General features: G+C 43.1%; 1 long non-coding RNA gene across 1 annotated transcript in view; it reads left to right on the forward strand.

Annotated features, from left to right (window-relative positions):
* The window catches only part of LOC102153304, a 73,451-nt gene extending 61,999 nt beyond the window's left edge, over positions 1 to 11,452 (forward strand). The window contains exon 3 of the long non-coding RNA XR_005353034.1: positions 11,374 to 11,452. This is a non-coding gene — a long non-coding RNA (uncharacterized LOC102153304). The remainder of the gene's footprint in view (positions 1 to 11,373) is intronic.
* The last annotated feature ends 10,563 nt before the right edge of the window (positions 11,453 to 22,015 follow it).

Here is a 22,015-nt window from a genome sequence, read left to right on the forward strand (position 1 = left end):
AATGAAAATATGAAGGCACTTAGTCTTCATTGTCCATGTATCTTATTTGGCCTATTTGTTAGAGAAAAGTAGTTTGAACGATGATGCATAAAAAGCATCAAAAATGAGTTTCACCTTTAAAACCCATGGTGCTAACAAAGCCAGATTCAGAAGGAAGAGTTACCCAAGGAAATGGAGGATTTACTTGCAATAAGAATGATGAATCAGAGTTTAAAATGCATATCACTTAACCTAATGACCATTTAAGTAAAGCCTTAAAGTTGGAGGAAGGAAAGAGGAAGCACAGTGATCTCTTGCAGAATGGGGCTGTTCAAGGGTGGGTCATGTAGGAACTTAAATGACAAAAAATGGGGGAGGAGTGGTGCCATGGTGAGAATAGACAGGAAAGCAACAAAAGTATATGCAGGGATATTCAGAAAAATACAGAAGGATATTACACAACTCGGGAAGTCTTTTCATGAATGAAATCAGACTGACTTTGGAGAAAACGCGTCACCAAGAGTAGACATTTTCCAGAGTTAAAATCAACTCTAGGACCGAAGGCTTGGGGCTAATGTAGTGGGAAATTGCAAATAGAAACTGTTGTCTGTTTATCACTCCAGCGGTCCCCTGGTAACTTAAAGGCATTAGGCACATGTATTTTCAGCGTATACTGATTCCCACATTGCCAGGCTTTCTTGAAAAGGCCATTGATGTAATTTGAGGAGTATCTGGACAATTATAAACCTTTCCTTCAAGGAGTTCATATTTGGTGGTGAAGGATGTGCTCAATGGAGGACCTCTCCAAGATGAACCCAGTCTTTGGCATGGAGGGGTCCTCACTGTGTGTTTGGTTGCAAAGACCATCTTCTTGCCCACAGCATAAGACCTGGGGGGGGGGGGAGCGGAAATCCAGGTTTTATGTGTAGTTTTAAAACAATGACTCCATCTCCCAGAGATAGGAATTATTATCTTCATTTTATAGCTGAGGAAATCCACGCACTGAGAAAGACATCATTTGCCCAAGGTCATGTAGCTAGTGAGTGACTGATGGGGCTGGGATCAGAACCCCGGTGGTGTGAAACCAAACCCATGTCCTTGATCCCTCTGTCCTGGTGTTCCCTCTAATCTCTGCCCATGCCCATCTCCCAAAGATTTAGTGGGTGTTCATCGCTCCTGACAAGAGTGAACTCTTTTTTTTTTTTTTTTTTTTAAAGATTTCTTTATTCCTGAGAGACAGAGAGAGAGAGAGAGAGGGAGGCAGAGACACAGGCAGAGGGAGAAGCAGGCTCCCTGCGAGGAGCCCGATGCAGACCTCGATCCCAGGATCCCAGGATCATGCCCTGGGCCGAAGGCAGGTGCTCAACCACTGAGCCATGCAGGCACCCCCAAGAGTGAACTCTTCAGCTTGGGGCTGGAATCTCCAGCTTATTTAGTGTGTGTTGACTGTGTTTTACTAACTAGATCACAGGCCTCTTGAAAGCATTGTCTCTTGTTTTTCTCCCTTTCTCATACTCCAATATATTTTATTTTTCCTTTATTGTTTCCTACATATTTTAATATGGGATACACGCACCCACCTAATCAATAGTTAAGCTGCTTGACTACACATGTATTCAGGTGTTCTGTTTTTGTTAGTGGCTGTTGAAGGTGCCATGCCTTTGCTGGTTTGAAGGCTGCCACTAAGCAGGTCAGGTTATGCCTACAAGACTGTTTACAAGAACCACAGAAGATTCAAGAGGCTTCTGTTCAAACATAGGAGACTCTTTACAAGAACTCTGGTGCACTCTCTAGTACTTCGAGAACACATCATTGGAGCTTTTACTTGCTGCAAGGATTGTCTAGTAGAACTTGAAATTATACACTGAAAATTTGTGGAATGAATAAAGGAAAACATAAAATATTGAATGCGGGGTGTTTAGAAACTCAAAATATAGAAGGAAACTTTATTTTTCTTCCTGTGTTAATTTTTTGCCTGGTGGTGAGAACAGAGGTTAGAAAGAAAGATGAAGGGAAGGGAAGTAAAATATTTTGCATCCAGTGCTTATTTAATAATTTTATACTGATTCACACTGAGGATTAAAAAAGAAGGATTTTTTTTTTTTTTTTTTGTCCATTTAGCTAACAATGATCAAGGTCTTACTCTGAGCTAAGTCTATATACCTTACATAGCCCATTAGTCCACTGGTTCTCAAATCTGGCTGCACACTGGGCTCCCCTGAAAAAATTTAAAATTATTGACACCTGATGCCCATCCCCAGGGATTCTTATTAAATTGGTCTGGAGTATGACACAGACAAAGGGTTTTTAAAAGTTCCTCAGGTGATTCTAATGTACAGCTAACTTTGAGAACTTACCTAATACTCCTTTTATCCAGGGTTGTCAAACTCTTTCTGTAAAACCCCAGATAGTAAGTATTTTAGTTTTCTCTGGCCATGTGGTTTCTGTCACAAATATTCAATCTTGCTGTTGTGGCAGTTAACACAGCCATGGACAATATGTAAGTGAATAAGTGTAGCTGTGTTCCAATAAAACTTTATTTATGGACACTGAAATTTGATGCCATAAAATTTTCACATGTCACAAAATAGTATGGTTGTTTTGATTTTTTTCTCTCTATTTAATAATCCAGGTTTGGGGCTATACAGAGAAACAGGCAGTTGGCTGGATTTGGTCATAGTTTGCAGACTCCTGCTTTCTTTTTCTTTTATTTTAAGATTTTATTTATTTATTTGAGAGAGAGAGAGAGAAAAAAAACATGAGCAGGGGGAAAGGGCAAAGGGAGAAGAAGAAGCAGGCTCCCCGCTGAGCAAGGAGCCTGATTGGGGCTCAATCCCAGGACCCTGGGATCATGACCTGAGCCAAAGGCAGATGCTTAACAGACTGAGCCACCTAGGCACCCCAGACTCCTACTTCTATATAACTCCAAGGAGGCAAACATAACTATTATTCTCATTTTTACAGCTGAGGAAAGTGAGACAAGATGTGATGTCTGCTAGTGGTTGAGTCAGGATTTGACCGTGAGGCTAAGCTTCTCTTTTAAGAAGTATCAACATTTTTCCCCAAATTACACTTTGGGCTATATTTGAGGTTAGTTACGAGGATAGGTGATGTGGGGAAGCTCTCCTTCCAAACCCTATTATTTATAAAATAAATTGCCAACAAATTAAAACTTAAGCAGTATCTCATTTCAATTAAAAAAAAAATTTAAAGCATTGCTCACCTGTCTCCTTCCCACATTGTGGGACAGACCTGGCCTTTTACATATTCTTTGAAGGATTTACTCAATTTAATGGAAGTTACAGTTTTTTCTTGTTCCCCATGTACCACCAAATGAAGCAAATAGTGTTAAAATATTATGGTCAATTATACATATAAATCTTGCAGCGTTAATGAACATATTCTGTAGATTGTGGAACAGACTGGACACTTATCTTACTCTTTAAGATAAAATACCACATCTATATAATGCATTGCTAAGCTTTCTTCTTCCTACACATTTTGCCTAGAATCCCATTTTCCATTAAATAATAATCACTGTAATTAATAGACTGGTTATTTTATCTCCCTAATCAGGTTACAGTAATTTATCAAAGGCATGTAAAGGAATGCTAGAAAAGTAGTGCACCCTTCTTTTTATAAGAAGGTGAAAAATATAAAATCTAATAATTCCCTAGGGGAACGTAAGTATACGTGACTTCTTGTAACTCACTGCAGGAAATATGTAGAATATTTACCATTGTTTTAAGGGCATTTGATCAGTTTAACTTCTCACAGCTAGTGATTGTGGGTAAGTTGAGGGGTGACTTGAATGTTTTCTGCATATCTTCCCAAGGGCCCTGGGACTGAGCAGCAGGAGTCATTCTTGGCTCTGCATCCTGCATTCCTCAGTACTGACGAGCAAGCGGGAATGTGCAACACCCCCAGGTGGTGCTGAGGACAATTCGGAGCTTGGATGTTCTTGAGAAGGGCTTAGAGAACGCTTTACCTCACCTTAAATCTCCCAGGAGGATTTGATATCACCTCTACTGCCTGCCCCCCCCCCCCCTTGTCCTCTGGCACTGACAATTTATTCAGGCAAGAAAAAGGAGGAGAATGAAGGGGACCCACCAGGTAGGTGACTGGGCTCTTATACAAGATCTGTTGCAGTTCTTCAGTTGAGCCCATCTGCCTGGCCCTTAATGCCCAGGCAGCCTCCTCCTCTGCACCCGCACCTGTCCAGCCTGATCCGTGGGACTCCCCCAAGGCTTGGCCAGATATATCTACCATGCACATGAAACGTCCGTGGCCAAGGCTGGATGGGCACCTAGCTTCGGTGCATTGGGTTTGAAGCATGACCTTTGGTGCCAGTCAGGCCTGGATTCAAATCTCAGTGACACTCCTCCTTAGCTGACAACCTTGAGGATGTTCCAAGATCTCTGGATACCTCTGTTCATCATGGGTAAAATAAGGCTCATGAGCTTATTGTGAGAATTAAAATCAGAAAATGCTTCCAAATCGTACCCAGACACAGAGTGAGCCCTAGAAAAATGATGTGTATCCTCCTCCTGTTCTCCTTCACATCTTTCCCTTTCTTTTTCAATAGGCTGTAATGATCCATGTGGGACAAGGAACCACCCACCTTTCTGGCAGCCCACCCAGTTCTTTGGAATGTTCATTCAGAAAGAGGAAAAGAGCAAAGAACAAAAATAAAAGCCCCAAAGAGAAACAAAATCTGATTGTGTCATTATCTTCCTCATGCCTTTTGTGGCTTCTCATTGTTTGTTCTCAGGGTAAAGAGCATTTTTTTTGCCACTGACCCCAGGGCCTTGTGTGTGTGCTGCCTCCCACAATGCCAGCCTTTTCTGTCACCAGGCTCTGGCACTATTAATTTCAATGGCTGCACAACGAATCGCCACTAACACTGCAGCTTTAAATCAACACTCATTTAGTATCTCCTAGTTTGGTAGGTCTGAGTTCAGGCATGGTGTGCCTGGCTTCTCTGCTCGGGATATCACAAGGCAGAGTCATCTGGTTGGCTAGACTGAGAGCTCGTCTGGAATCTCTGAGAGAAAATCCACTTTCTAAGCTCTATGGGTTGAATTGTGTCTTTCTTCTCCCCTACCCCAAATTCAGGATCATAGAATGTGACCCAATAGCACAAATTAGACCCAACCCCAAACCCAGTACCTCAGAATGTGACCTTATTTGGACATAGGGTCTTTACAGATGTGATCCAGTTGAAATGAGGTCACAAGGTGGATCCTACTCCTATATGACCGGTGTCCTTGTAAAAGAAAGAAATGATATCACAGAGACAGGCATGTTAGAGGGAGGAAGATGTAAAGACCAAGGAGGAGACAAGGCCATCTATAAGCCAAGAAGAGAGAATTGGAGCAGAGCTGTCCTTCACAGCCCGCAGAAGGAACCAACCCTGCCGTGCTCAGTCCTGGACTTCCAGGCTTCTGAAACATGAAAGTTAAATGTCTATGTAATGGCAGCCCTAGAAAATTAACATGCAAGCTCATTGTTGCTGTTGGCAGAGTTCAATTCCTTACGTGTGTAGGACCAAGTTCCCATTTCCTGGCTGGCTGACAACCAGGACTGCTGTCTGCTGCAGGAGGTCATCCACATTCCTCGTTAGGGGGCCTGTTCCATCCTCAAGACAGAAATGGTGTATTGAATCCTGCTCATAATTTCAATGTCTGGCTGCCTCTGTCTCTGACTTCTCGATGTAGATTTAAAAGGCTCATGTGATTAGATCAGATCTGCTTAGTCTTTCTAAAAGTTAACTGTATCATATAATCTAACCTAATCATGTGAACAAAATCCATCAGCCACAGCCTCAAAAATTATGCAGGCTGTGTGTACCCCGGGAATGACAACCTTGGGAGCATCTTAGGATTTTGCCTACAGGGGCCCAGTTTCTGGTTTGGGCCCCACTTTCTCTTCCCACCACACTCTGTGCCTGCTGTTCCTTCTCTATGAAAACTCTTCCTTGCACCCCATTTTCTGAGACAGATCTTTATTCATACTTCCGATCAGAGTATGTTTGGTCATTTATATGGATACATAACATTTTCTTCTGAAGAACTAACTACTCACAGTTACGATTTTGCCTTTTTGTTTTTAAATTGCCATTTGGTTCATTTCTCCCCCATTCACCCTATAAAGTCTTGAGAGCAAGGGCTGTGTCAGTTTCTGGTAGTCATTGTATGATACTAACACAGCACCTCACAGGCCATACAATATCCACTGAGTGAATAAATAAATGATAAAAATACCCTCCCCCTTATTCTTCCAATCTTTGGCACAGATTGAGATGATCAGAGACTCCAACTTGCGGTATGTAGGGAATTTTCTTTTCAGAGCATTGTGCTGGCTCCTGGAGTGAGAATTTGATATGGACCAAATGGCTCCCCGCTTGAGTTATCAACCTGATGCCTGAACATTTTATGTTAATTTTTAGAGTTTAGGTGATGAGAGTATAAAGGCCACCATCATTGTCCCTGACAACTTAACCTAGAATGATGTATGCTACTTCCAGTGGCCTTGAAGGAACACAATAAAGGACGGGTCTTCTCAATGAAAGTAGAGACGAAGGAAAAATGCACCCTGGAAGTCCATCTGGCATGGACATCATACCGTGGATTTGGGGTAGCTAGGAAAGTATTGGGGTGAAATAGTGTGAGGCAGAAAGAGAAGGTGCTGCCCTCCAGCTCTGTGTAAGTGCCAGATGGACTATAGTTGGTTCAGTGAAATCCATTAATGGGTTAAACCGTGGTGAGACAACAGCTTGTGTTGCTGTGCCTTCTATCCAGGGTGGCTATTTGGTGGAGGCGCAGGAGAGTGGGGGAGATGAAGATGATGGGGGAAACATTTCTCTTCTCTGAAACATCAGAACAGTTACCTTAATGGCCACTTCTGTCGGGGTTCCAAGGTTTTCATTCAAAATGATAATATAAAAAAAAATGATAATAAAAAGACACCTTAAACCCATAGGGAAAGCCCATTCACATAGAGCAGCTTTGAGCCAAGCCTCTGGAGTCACCAAGCTGAAAAGAACCTGATTAATGACAGCACCTGAGATAAGTGGCACTTTAACCAACCTTAACTGTTGATGTATGATGACATAATGTCCCCTCCAATTAATGACAAGGATATAAAACACCTGTATTTAGCAGAGCAGATGCTGCTTTTATGGTTAGATGCGCAGATGAAATTGACTTCTAAAGGACCATCTATAACTTACTTCTCTATTATTTGTTTCTATATTTGTTTCATTATGTGTGTTACAGGTACAAGAGGAAATTTAACCTCAGATTCTACACCTGTGCAGCAAAAGGGTACAAGTTATACTGTAATTTACCTTCAAACTTGCAGCCCATGATTGAGCAGGTTGGCACTGGTGATCTGCCTCATTTACTGAGGGCCTTTTATGCTGTATGAACCCCGAGTTTATATATATATACATATATATGAGCAATCCTTTAATGAATCATCCAATCAATCAATATACAGAAGCCACCTGTTTAAATCCTCTATAAGATAAACAAGGTATATGTAGTTTTTAAAATAAAAATGGTTATTGCATACTAAATATGTGCAAGGGGCTGGTTAGGTGTTTTCAGCTTACTGAGGACTTCTTTATGGAGTTATAATTTATCAGGGGAAGCAAGGCATAGACACATGACCCTAAGTGCTAAATCTCAGGGAAAGCTACTGTGATAGTGTGATTTATAGTAAGAAATATGTATTTGGTCTTCCTCCCCATTTCTGGCACAGAGCTCCTAAAACCCCTGAAATTTCCTAAGTGCTGAGAGTTACCAAAGTGTCTTTTGTTATGTTAATGAGGTAACATCTCAAAAGCACTTAGGTTTCCTAAGGATTGGGGCTGGTTGCCAGGGGGCCCAACAGTGTCCTTAGAGGGTTGAAACTTTGAGTCCACCACCCACCCTGCCCTGCTCCAATCTTAGAGGAGAGGAGAAAGGCTGAAGGTTGAATCAATCTCCAATGGCCCATGACTTAATCAATCATGGCCGTACAATGAAGCCTCCATAAAACCCACAGGGATAGGGTTCGGATGGGGAACACAGAGAGATTCCAGAAAAATGGCCCCTGGAGAGGGCTTAGAAGCTCTGCGCCCTTTCCCCATACTTTGCCCTGAGCATCTCTTCAATCTGGCCGTTCCTGAGTTATGTCCTTTTATAACAAACTGGTGATCTAGCAACAAAAATATTTCTCTGAGAACGATGAGCCATTCTAGCAAATGAACTGACCTGAGGAGGAAGCCATGGGAAGTTTTTGTCTGTAACCAGTTGGTCAGAAGTATGGGTGACAACCTGAATTCACAAGTGACATCTAAAGTGGGGAGTGGGGCAGTCTTGTGGGCACAAGACCTTCGCCTGTGGGATCTGAAATCTCCAGACAGGTAGTGTCAGAAGTAAGTTAAATTGTAGGGTACCCAGCTGTGATGAAGACTGGCCTGTTGGATGTGTGGGGGAAAACCTATGCACCCACACATTAGCATTGGATCCAGAATGCTTTTAGCTACAAATAATGGACATTCTGTGAGTTCGGAGAAAGGAGAGTGCCATGGGCTGAGGTTGGCTGGAGAAAGCCACATGGAAGAGTTGGGGTGGGAGAAGGAGCTGTGTAATAATGTGGGGAAGAAACAAATGTAATAAATTAATTAATAAATAACTTAATTAATTAATTAACTTAGCAAATCTCTTAAAAAGAATATGGGGAAGGGATCCCTGGGTGGCTCAGTGGTTTAGTGCCTGCCTTCGGCCCAGGGCATGATCCTGGAGTCCGGGGATCCAGTCCCACATCGGGCTCCCTGCAGGGAGCCTGCTTCTCCCTCTGCCTGTGTCTCTCATGAATAAATAAATAAAATCTTTAGAAACAAAATGTGGGGAAGAGAGAGTACATGTTGGATGGGAGATTATGCTTTTGAAGCAAAGACAAAGGAATACACAGATCAAGCTAGGGTCTGGAGCCAACAAGAAAACAGCAAATATAAAATGTACTTTGGATAAACTGCAGCTCATGATCAAAAAGATAGATTGAGTCAAGATCATAAGTGGTGTTGAAGACCAACTTAACTTCTTCTTTATGACGAGTTGGGAATCTAAAGGAAAATAATGGGAAATCTTCTACTTTCTATCTCAACCTGAAGTATTTTATGTTACTGACTGTGTTATTTGAGTGCTGACCTTGGAGACTGGGTAACAGTTTTAGAACATTTAAATGGTCACTGCCTAGAGGTTTCAGTGCCCTTGTTGTGTGGGGTTAGGGTCCTAGTATGCATGAGTATGGACTCTTACTGATCTCTCTTGGGTTCCTGAGGCCAGAGAAGACCTCGGGCTCCTGCTTGGGGCGGGGGGGGGGGGGGGGGCTTGTTAAAGCCCATCAGCAGCCCCGTCTCTGCATCTCCAGGTTATTGCCAGGAAGTGGCAGCTTCCTTCCCTCCTCCTTGTTGGGACAGGTGGCCTTCACCAGTTCTGCTTTCTTTGTGAGGGCAAACGTTCTGCCTCTTTCACTTTCTCTTGTTTGCCATTAAGAATGGCAGGTGCAGCCATTCTCACATCTCAGGGTGGTCTCTGAGATGGCAGGAGGCTGGATAGACAGCTTGGCTGACAATCGGAGGTCACGCTTTTCTTGATAAATTTGGAGATGGAATGTAAATCCCAAGAGAACAGGACTTTATTTTGTCCATTGCTGTATCCCTAGCACCTGTGCCCTACACACAGGGAGTGTATAATATACGTTCATGGAATGTGTCACTTAGCCTTGCTTTCTTTTTTGCACACATATTTCCTTTAAGGACCCAGATGGCTGATTGAGAGCAACATCAGCTGTTTGGGGTCCCATTCCCTAGACCTCCATGTTTCTGTTTGAATACCTGTTTATAGCTATAAAATGGGGCACCTCATTTTAATATACTCAACAGTAGCCACTAACAGTTTGCAACAAGTTTTTCCTTTGCTTCTGGAGAAGCTGTTGGTGGGGTCAGTAAAGCCTCCCAAAGACGGTTTTCAGTTTTCTATGCCTGTTACCTCAAGATTGCAGTCTGAGAAGTGAACCAGCTGAGACCATGTGAAACTCATGTTCTCACTTCTTTGTAAAAGGAAAAGGTGCCCTTCCTTCTCGTCAAGATTCTTCTCCATCCCATCCCCTCCTATCTAAGGAGGACCAGACTAACGTTTTATACATTATCCTTCCCCATCACCTGATATTTCCCATCTCTTACTATCAACAGGTTACTTCTCAGCAATCCAAGGACCTATTTATTAATCCTTAAACAGATCTCCCTTCATCTCTATGTTCCAGTTGTTGCCACTGGCCCTCCCTCCTTTCCCTCATAGCCTAGCTTCTTGGGAAAAACAAATACACATGTTTATAGCCTCTACTTTCTCCCTTCCCTCTGTGGTTCCCTAACACCTTCTTCAGTGGCTGGCTCAGGACTCAGCCTGTGCTTTCTGGTCTCTCGCATATTATTAAGGGCCCTTTGTGTTGTCATAGATCCCTGGCTATCTGTGCTGGTTCCTTTTTGGTAATGTTCAGCCATTGAATAGAATTCTAGGAATCCTTATACCTGTGAACTAATTTTATATTAAAATGATACTGGAGGAATGGGGACCATGTGCAATTTTCTTGTTTGTTCTGATGCTTGTATTTTTTATGGAAGATTTTTATTTCTGGAAGAAGGGCAAATCATGGTTCGATGCTCCCTTATGTAATCTTACCAAGAATTTAAGGTCAAGGAATGTTAAGGGAGGGGGAATGGGTGGGTAATGGAAGATTCTCTGTGCCCCACCAGCTCTCCAAGAATCATAGGCTAGAACCACACTTTATAGAACAGAAGAGACCTCAGGGACCACCACCCGGGTGAGGTGAGGCAGAAAGGCCTGGGGGGGGGGATCCCTGGGTGGCGCAGCGGTTTGGCGCCTGCCTTTGGCCCAGGGCGCGATCCTGGAGACCCGGGATCGAATCCCACATCGGGCTCCCGGTGCATGGAGCCTGCTTCTCCCTCTGCCTGTGTCTCTGCACCACTCTCTCTCTCTCACTGTGTGCCTATCATAAAATAAAATTTAAAAAAAAAAAAAAAAAAAAGAAAGGCCTGGGGGTTGAAGGTGGGGAGAGAGAAGAAGGGTGGTGTGGTGGGTCAAAGCCGTACCTTCTGGAATCTGGTTTCCTGGATTTAAATCCCAACTCTGCCACTTAAGAACCAGTTGCTTTCTCTCTCTGTGTCCCAGTTTCCTCAACTGTAGGTTGGAACAATAATAACTGCTACGGTTTAGCACTGTCGTGAGGATTAAACAAGTTAATATTTGCAAGAGCCTTGGTACAGTGCCTGGCAGATAATACACATGTATAAAGTGTTGCTTTTCATTATTATTCATTAAACAGATATTGACTGCTCACCGCATGGCCAAAACTGTACCGAGTGCTGGCATTGTAACGTGATGAAGTCACAGGGACAGAAGTCATATGCAATGTGAGTAAGTTACTGGGGGAATGCAGAATCCAGGCTCCAGTGGGCGCTGGGATCGCCTTACCACCAGCACCCAGTTCCACATAACCTTGTGGAAGAACTGTGTTTCCCCATTGCCCCACGTATTGGAACGAGGGGAAAGCACCCAGGTGCGTGGGCAAGCACTGCCTGCTGACAGCCCTGCTCACACATTCAGAAAGGGAGAATGTGAACTAAGGTAGCGTTCAGCGGCAGGCTTTTCTAAGAACTGGAATGTGCGTGGCTTGGCCAATGGAAATAATGTTCTTTTTGCCTGAAACCATAAGCTTCTTTGTCCTTCTTCTTTGTCATGGATTTGTTTAGTCTTCAGAATGGCATTTAGGAACACGTGTAGCATTTCTAAGAGAAGAGAAGTAATTACTGGACCAAAAAAGAGGTGCGACTTCCATATAAGCCAAAGTGTAGTGTAGTTGGAAGTGAGACACTCTGCTTTTTGCCTGTTGTGTTTGTTTGGGTACTTATTTACTCATTTATTTTTAATGGCAGAAATATATATATGAAAGTTGTCTCCTAAGCAAAAAATAAACAAAAGCCCACTCTCAGACATTTGTGCTCATAACAGAATTTTTGGTCTGTGAATTGGGTCCTGAGAGATTAAAGACAGCTGGTGCATACCACAGCAGCCGAGAAGGAGCGCATTTCTGGGTAAGTGTGTTGAATGAAATCTAAACAATGCTAACTGGTCACAGACACTAATTAAGGAGCATGCCAGTAGCTGTAGGCCGCTCCAAATGAAACACTATCTTTTCTTCCCTCTGTTGACATAGAGATACAAATAAGGTTCTGGAAAGATTGAAAAGAAGAGTGTGGGCACTGTAATCTTATCTTCCCGGTAAATTTGCCAGAATCAGATAACACTAAGAAGGAACTGGTTCGACGCCACCAAGAGACATTGTTAAATGAGGGCTACATTGTTTTTTCCTTAAAAAAAAAAAAAAAGTCAAAAAGCTCAAATCCCTTAAATCCTCAATTCTCTACCATATAGTTTTGTATTAATTGGAAAGCAAATAGTTCCACTGAGAATTGTTTGCCATGTTTTATGTAGTTTCAAGGATGGCTGTTTATTAAAAAGGACACTTTAAAAAAATCTAATGACTTTATAAGGTAGACAAAAGAATTTAAGGAAAATAAAGTTTTAAAAGATATCCATTTGCAAAACACTGTATGCAAATTCCTCATTTCAGAAAGTCTAGGGGTGTCCTTGAAGGCCGAGGAGAGAGTAGTTCTTCTGGTCAGTTGGGGGAAGGCATTTTGGCCTCTTTATGGTATTTTTGACTTATCAGGACCCCCTGGGAGAGACTGGTGAGTCAGGAAAGCAGAATAAGCCAAGATGGAGCAGAGACAACTGAAATGAGTAAACCATCTTCAACTCCAAGGAACTCTACTTTCAAGAAGACATCTCTGCTGCCCTCTGGGATTCTAAGAAGACAACAAGACCTACTTGATACAAAGCTATTTTAAATTAAAAGGATGAGAAAGGAGGATGATAAATATCTTTGCACCCAAAGCTATCTCCTTATCATGAAATAGGACCTTGGTTTTGGGGTGATGGTTAGGAAGTCAGTACTCAATCTAGGCTTCTGTCCAACTATCTCCTCAAATAGCAGAGTTTTCCCTTGTCAAGCTCTTCATGAATTCCATATTTTCCCTTTTGGAATGAAATTACAGTCATAATTTGAATGAATTCAAATTTATTTTGAATTTACTGTTAGAGGAGTCACTACACATCACACTTTAAAAGTTTTATATAGGGATCCCTGGGTGGTGCAGCGGTTTGGCGCCTGCCTTTAGCCCAGGGTGCGATCCTGGAGACCCAAGATCGAATCCCACGTCGGGCTCCCGGTGCATGGAGCCTGCTTCTCCCTCTGCCTGTGTCTCTGCCTCTCTCTCTCTCTCTCTGTGTGACTATCATAAATTTAAAAATAAATAAATAAATAAATAAATAAATAAATAAATAAATAAATAAAAATAAAAGTTTTATATACATTATTTTGTTCAATCCTTATGACAACTCAATTCTCATTTTTGTAGGTTAGAAAATCGAGACACTGAGAGATTCAATATACCTCCCAAAGCCAAAGGATGCATACGTGGTAAAGTCAGAATTAAAACTGTATGATCTTGAAGAAGACCAAAGTTGGAATCTTCCAAAGGGTTTCAGGAAATCCATAAAGTTGCATGGCAGGAGTAGGGAGGCCCATTCAGCCTGAGACCTTGATCTGTAGATCAGGGATGGAAAATAGCTTCAGTGGGTGTGGGTGAGGTGAAGCTCAAGTCCAAGCCTATCTAGGAATATTGACTATGTATTCATTACAGGTATAATGAGCATGTTTAATATTTAACATATGTGTTGCATAGAGTTTTACTGTCAATTAAATGCAATTTATCCTATACCATATTTAAAATCATCCAAGGAGGCTAAGGGAAGTGTGCATATTGGACAAGGAGGAGGGGTGGGAGGTAAATACTCTATTTGGAATATAGCTAGCTATATCACTTAGGGTTTAAATTTCTATGGTATTTACAACTGACAGAAAATCCAAGTAACATGGGTTTAACCAAGATAAGAATATATTTTTCTTTTATCTACATAAAAAGGTTTGGATGCCCAGGGCTAGCAGAGCAGCCTCAGGGACTCAGGCACCTTCTCTCTTGATGCTCCACTATACTCAGTCTGTGATTTCCAATTTATGGCACAAGATGGCTGCTTGAACTCCAGCCATCATATCGATAATCCATTCTGCAAGAAGGAGGAGAAAATGGAACTGGTATGCAGCAAATCTGCTTATATAACATTGGCCAGAACTTAACATTTGTGACTATGTTACGCCACTATTATGACAAAGGAATCCAAATGAAAGTGTTAATACTAACAGATATTAACATACAATAAATTACTCTCTCCAAGTACCATTTTGTGTTTTCAAGAGGCTGCCTTCACTCCAGAATTTTACTTTTATGTAGACACCATACAAATAGGTAGCTGAATTTGGGGGGAGTTTTCTGTAAAGTATAAAGCAAATAAGAAAGGGACCCTGGCTTGAAATTTTGGACCATATCTCTAGTCACTTATTCCTAAAAAGGGTGTGTGTGTGGGGGAAAGTGCTAAATAAAGGAAAGATTGGTTATCAGATAAATTGCAGGGTACATTGCTTTATTCCAACCCTGGGGTTTATAATTTAAAAAACTCCACACGGGTAGAGAAAAATAAATTCCATATTAAGTAGCAAAATCTACATCTTAATTAATGGAGGGTAGTCATATTTAGTAACATAGCAAAGAGCCTTTGAAGCACAAAATATTAAAGCCTTAAGTAAATTAAGCTAGTTAGTCAAGAGGCAAGATTTTATCAGTTAAGTTTATTTGTTTGTTTTAATTGCAAGTAACCGACACTGACTTGCGCCGACATTAGCAAGGAAAATTAAAAATAATTTGTTGGAAGATCATGGAGAGCTTACTGACTCTAAGAAGAAGTGAAAATTGGGCAGCATCGTATTTACAGAAAACTCCCCAACAATTCTTGGTCTCAGAAAAGACATTGACCATGAAACATGCTGGGGAACCAGCTTTAATCACTTTTCATTTTTGGGTCACTGCTCTCTAGATTCAAGTTCCCAGGAAGTCCGACTGGCTAAGCTGGAGTCTTGTGCTACCTCTGGGCCAGGAGAGGCTGTGACACTTTGATTGACAGAGCTACCAAGACTGATGCAGGGGGGTGGGGTGGTTCTCACAGAAAAATGAGGCCACTCTTAGCAAGAGAAGAGGGGGGAACGCTGGCAGGCAGAAATAACAGATGGCCTGCTACCTATGTGTGCACAGAGAGTAGCTCAACTTGAATCTCAAAGGATGAGAAAAAGCATAGAAACTTGGGTTAAAAAGTAGTAAGATCATGAGCGAGCCCGACTAGGTCGTGTAAATATTCCTTATTTAATTAAACAGAACCCTACAGCTGGAGAGTCAGGAAAATCCCTTTGGTCCCTCAGAGATGGAAAAAGGCAGGGGGAGAGTTGAAAAGACCAGGCCCAGAGAGAGAGAGAACGGTAATGACCCAAGGCCCATGCCATGGCCCGACTGGCTTGACCTGCAAACCTGCAACACGGGCCAGTGCTCTCGTGTTTTCATGGAAGGTGCAATGCTCTTGACTAACACAACATGGTCAACAAATGAGGCCACCTGAACACACACCACTGCAGGGATTTGGTGACGCATTGACACCGGAACAGCATCACTAGGGGCCAGGCTTCACTGGAGCAGTTTGGCTGAGCTGATAAAAATCTGGGTCTTGAAGGCAAAGAAGCTTGAAGTCAAATCTCACTTATTGCAACTTGGGAAAGTTATTTAGGAGCTCAGTACCCCCCCACCCCCGCCTCTGTAAATTGGGGCTTCCTACCTAATAGCACACGGGATCGTCTCAATTGCAGGTGAGACAGCCAGCTGCCCCCCCTGATCCCACCTGCTTCCCGCCCTTTGTGGCTTGGCTGCGGCCGGGCTGCCGCAGGTGCTCCCCAGGTACGATCCCTAGAAGAAGCCATCACCCAGGTGAGCAGCGTGGCCGGGGCTGGTTCATGCTGGGTCATCCAAAAGCATCAGCCTACCTCCTACCCCGCTGCACCCCCAGGCCTGCCTGACCAGCCTCGGGAAGTTTCTGTAGCTCAGCTTTGGGTGGTTTCCTATGTGGCTATACAGGTGCCACCCCAAACTTCGCCAAGTATCCCTGGGCCACAGTCAAGGTGTGCGCAGGGCTGCATTCCTTCCCGGAGGTTCTAGTGGAGAACTTGTTTCTGGGCCTAGAAGCAGTTTCTGGAGGCTGCCGGGCTCGCTGGCACACGGCCCCTCCCTCCACCTTCAAGTCCAACGCTGTCCAGACAGGTCCTTCCCAGTTGGGTCTCTCTGGTTCTCATCTGCCTCCCTCTTGGCATTTTAAAGACCCCTGATGATGACACTGGGCCCAACCCCCCAAACCAGGGTAATCTGCCCATTTGGAAGTCAGCTGATTAGGAACTTTAATCCTACTCTAATTTTAATCGTCCCTGCCTCATTAACTATCACATTGCCTGCTCCCTGGGACTGGGGCACAGACACCCTGGGGGGTCATGGTTCTACGTGGCCCCAAAAATAATATGCAATTCTCATTTTTTCTTAAATTCTGGAGACTCTTCCAATAAATTTTCTTTATTTTCCCTGTTTATGTTAATCCAAGTCGGTGGTGGGCCCCTCTGCCTATATTCTTCTTCTTCCAAGGTACGCCATGGCTCGCCCCCTTGTTCTCCTGTTTGTCACCATGTACCTTCCTGATGGGATCTTCATGCTCACTACCTGCTTCACTCCGGGATTTCTGAACCCCTCTCTCCTCATCAATTATTCCCACAGCTCTTATCACCTCCTACCTCACTATGTGATTTATTTATTCATCCTGTTTATTTCGTGTCCTCCTTCCCCTAGAATAGTGTCTGGGACACAACAGGCTCACAACAAACAGATGTTTGATGAATGAATGAAAAAAAGTCATAGTTAGGGTAAAATAAATTTAACTGAGATGATTTCTGTGCTACAGTGCTCATGGGATGTGCTAGCAAGTGCTCATGGGATGGTCATTCTTAGTTTCAAGTCCCAAAAGTCTCTGGCTTCTAGACTTCTTCACGGTACATGCCTCAGCCCCAACTGGAGGACAAATGTTGCTAACAAGCCCTAAGAAACTTCCCTTGTAGCATTTCTGTGACTGGTAAATACAATTTTCATTCTTTGAAAGCCACACAAATCTTTTAAATAAGGCAGTTACCATACTGGTAACTGGTTTTGTCTTTGTGGGACTGTTGGAATGGAGGGACAAATTCATGCACCCACAGCTCCATTTACTTTCCCTCGAGGGTGATGGACCTCGGTGAGAACCTGAGAGACCCTGCCCGTCTCCTCAAGATTCCAGGCAACTGCTCCCGCTGCCACAGGGACGGGGCTGTGGCCCTGAGAAGTGTGGTCAGAAAGCCACCAAGTGAGAAAAGGCCAGAAGGAGGGAACAGACCTCAGTGCCGCGTAGCAGGCTTTTTCGAATCAGCCTCTGAAGTGCCACTTCCCTGAATGTGCCAAAAATGTGAAGCTTTGACCCTGCAAACCAGAGAAGTTCAGGTTTACACTCTAGGTAAAGATTTCCTTAAAGCAGGGCAGCAGCTGCAGAACTCCGAAGAAAAAGAGGAAGACAATGCGTTTTCTTGCTCGGTCTGCGGTGGCAGGTGCACGCCGAGGGTCATGACCTCCAGGAGGAACTGGGGCCTGGCTGGAGAACCGTCAGTTAATCATCCAGGAGAAAGCCCCTGACAGCAGGGAGCGGACTCCCATTCGTTTGCTCGGGGTTGGGCTGCAGCCACACACCCAAGAATTCATTCGCAGCGTCTAGGCTCTGGGCGTCATTTGTTTGCTCCTGCTCATCCTAGAGCACGGGCTCCTAAACACACGTGTGCCTTCCTGTCCCTGGTTTGCCTCTCATTGGGAACGCACCCCCTCTTCTCTGCCCACGTAAATGCCACCCAGCCTGGATGTCCCACCAAGTCCCAATTCCTCTCCTGGCCATTTCTGTTGACCCTTGTACCCACTTTACCCCGTTTGGTGGTTTGAAGGATCATGAATCGCATTTATAATAATAATAATGAAATAATAATAATAAAATAAATAATCATAAAATAAATAATCATTTTTATTGGTTTAGAAAATTGTCCACTTTCCCATTTATTATCTACACGACCTACAGCAAGTCACTTTACATCTCTAGGCCTCCGGCTCCCTGCCTATAAGAATGGGGCGGCCAACTAACTAGGAGTTGCTGTGAGGGTGGCGGAGTGACCTGGGAGAGCTTCCTTTGGGTCACTTTACATGTTAGTAATTGCTCAGTAAATGGCAGTTGAATCTGAAAGTCCTGTCTGTCCTCAGGATGGCTCAGATGCTAAACTAGAGTTTCTGACATGGAACATTCTGTGGCCGCGCCTTTGTGGGATTCCTCAAGATCCCAGGCCCAAGTCCTCCTCCTCTTCCTCCCTTCTCCCTGCCTCCACCTCTTTTTGTCTTTTTTCTCTTCCTCCTTCTCCTTCTTTCTTCTTTCTTCACTGTTCTGACCGGTCTCTGCTGTGTCAAGGCCTTTCCGTAGCCACATCTCCCCAGCCACCAGCATCCCCGTCTAAAGGCATGTCTCGTCGGGAGACGCTCATCCTGCAGAGGGCTCACAAATCGAATTTCCAAGGTAGTGGCAGTGTGCCTCGAGGCAGCTCACACAGCATGCTCCAGAGTCCTGGGCCAGGTTGCTACTCTAAAAAAAAAATGTATTCATCGCAGGGGGAGCTCTTCCCTAGCCTGTGGTTTCATGCCACTCACCTGGCTCAGCTCTTTCTTTTCTGTAAGATTTATCCCCCAGAGGAGTTCATCTCCTGGACAACCTCACCTATTTCTAGTCCCAGAGTGTGGTGGGTTTTCTCCTTCCTCCCTGCTTATTACTTTTTCTTTTCTTTTTGTGGTTCCATTTTTGATACATGAAGTATTCATCTTGTTTGCTTTTTTTTTTTTTTTTTTTTTTTTTTTTTAAGATTTATTTATTTGAGAGAGAACAAGCAGAAGGGGTGGGGGAAGCAGGGCACTGGGAGAGCGAGAATCCCAAGCAGATTCCCTGCTGAGCTCGGAGCCTAACCTGGGGCTGGATCTCACACCCCTGAGATCATGACCTGAGCCAAAATCATGAGTCAGAAGCTTAACTGACTGAGCTACCCAAGCCCCTCTCATCTTGTTTTTGAGGATGGCTATGCCCATTATTATTATTTTCCCCAACCTTTTTTTTTTTTCTAATTTTAAATCTACTGAAAATTTAATTAATTTTAATTTAATTAAACATCTGGTAATAAAATTAACATCTGAGATTCACCTAGTACCACCAATTATTAATACGTTGCCAGATTTACTTTCTCCCTCTCTCTTTTTTTTCCTTAACCATTTAAGAGTTAATTGTAGACATCATTATCTGGAACTTCATCCATAAATACTTTATCTTCTACATGGGTAGGGAGTTCTGCATGGAGTCCTGGCACCATGTTCAATGGAACCTTTGATAAGCTTTTTCTGTTGCACTAGGATTGCATTTTATTAATACGTTGATGAAATTCATTTTGAAAATGCACTAGGATTGCATAAAAATAATAAATAATTTATTAAAAATTTTATTATTAATTTATTAATACATCGATGAAAGCTATTTTGAAAATGTTACACCATTGTCTTCTTGGATCCAGGGATAGCAATGAGAAATCAAATGTTGATTCCTTTTTTGTTCTTGTTCTTTTTTTCTTGTGCAGGGAAGTTCTTTTAGCCTTTCTACTTACAACTTTCTATCACTTTAATATATTTTTGAAAAACCTTTGACTCCGCCTTCCATGTTACCAATCATGACCCTGTCCATTACACCTCCACACCCCAATGGTGTGCTCACTTTTCTCCTTACTTTGGTCCATTTTTGATCCTTGCAAACACTTTTCCTTGCCCCTTCTCTCACTTTGTTAGTTATTTGGCAAACTCAAACCCTTCATTAAACTCAATTACCAACACACTTTGCCCCTCAACCCAGATAGCTGAACATTGTTAGAAAAAAAAAATTCCTGTGATGACAATTCTTATTAAAAATTCCCTACGGGAGTATCCCTGGGTGGCTCAGCAGTTTAGTGCCAGCCTTCGACCCAGGACGTGATCCTGGGGGGTCCTGGGATCGAGTCCCGCGTCGGGCTCCCTGCATGGAGCCTGCTTCTCCCTCTGCCTGTGTCTCTGCCTCTTTCTCTCTCTCTGTGTTTCTCATAAATAAATTAAAAAAAAAAATCCCTACGGCAAACCTCCAGTGGATGCGCAGTCGGCATTCCTATGACACTTCCCTGGTGTATTTGTTATACTATTCTCCAGAACAACTCCTCCCTTCCCTCCTGCTCTGCTTCTCCATTGACTTGTGGCTTCACCACTTAACTTTACTCAGAAAACTGAATCAGGCAGCAGGTGAGTTACCTACTAAACAACTAGAATCCATGTCTTTGCTTCCTTCCTTGTCCTTCTTTCCTACCTCCAGAGCTAGATCAAGTGCGTTCCTACTCCCATGCTGCTACTGTGGGTCTTTGTGTTCTTTCCCAGAAATCTTCCCTGTGGTCATTATCATGGCTAACTACCCCCCCCCCCCCCCCCCGATCAGCTCTCTTCCTTACCTCTCTCACCAACTGCTGTTGCCAATATCCACAATAATATTAATATTTAATATTATGAATCTGCCATTTTGTCTTCATCTTACCTGCTATGTCAGCCACATTTTTTAAAAAGATTTTATTTATTTATTAATGAATGACACAGAGAGGGAGGCAGAAACATAGACAGAACGAGAAGTAAGCTCTCTGTGGGAAGCTTGATGCAAGACTCTATCCTGGGACCCCAGCATCATGACCTGAGCTAAAGGCAGACGTTCAACCATTGAGCCACTCAGGTGTCCTATTTCAGCCACATATGACACAGTGACTTTTTTTCCTTCTTGAAAGATTTTTTTTTTTCCTCTTGGAGACCACGCACATGCTGATTTTCCTACTACCTCTCTGGTACTCCAAAATTTCAAACCCTGCGGAGGAGGATCTCAGGATTCAGTCTTGGGTTCTCTTCTCTTCTCGATAGAACCTCTTCTAAGTATCTCACCCAGGCCCCAGTGCTTTAAACACCATCTTTGTATGGACCACGTACACACACATGCCCACACAGGTATGAAAATACATGCACATGCTCACATGTACACATACATATCTACTTCTGACCTCTTTCCTGATCTCCACAGTTGAGTATCCAACTGACTATTGAACATCCTCACAGGGACATCTCAAATGTAATATATTTGAGACAAAGCCTTTGCTGTTGACCCTGCCCAAGCTTGTTATCTTCTTAGACGTCAGTATTTTATGAAATGGGACCACCGACTCAGTTTCTAAGGTTCAAAGCCTAGAAGAACTTCTTGTCACCTCTCTTTCTCTCCTTCCCTACATCTAGCCCACCATCAAGTTCTCTTGAATCTACCCTGAAAATAACTCAAATCTGTCTATTTCTCTCCATTTCCACTGCTATTACACTGTACCTGTGATTCTCCACCCTGGATAGTCACTAGTGTTTCCTGGCCAGCTTTTAAGATGTATTTAGGTCTTACTCCAGAACAATTAGACTGCAGTCTCTGCAGCAGGGGGCAAGCCACGGTCATGTCTTACTTACAGCACAGTAGTAGACCATCAACTGGTCTCCCCACTTCTGTTTCCCATCCTTTCTCACCCTTTCAATCTAGCAGCAGAGTGAGCTTTATAAGCTATGAATTATTTCACATCATCCTCTTGCTTAGAACCAGTTCAGGTCTTTTCATGATTCTTAGAATAAAATTAAAATTCCTTATAAGAACCACGTGGTCTATCCCCTGCTGAGCTTACAGACATCATCTGAAACAACTCTCTATCTTACTCATCTTGTGCCAAGTCTACTGACTAT

Source organism: Canis lupus, chromosome 1 (assembly GCF_011100685.1).
Source record: "Canis lupus familiaris isolate Mischka breed German Shepherd chromosome 1, alternate assembly UU_Cfam_GSD_1.0, whole genome shotgun sequence".
NCBI classification, from domain to species: domain Eukaryota; kingdom Metazoa; phylum Chordata; class Mammalia; order Carnivora; family Canidae; genus Canis; species Canis lupus.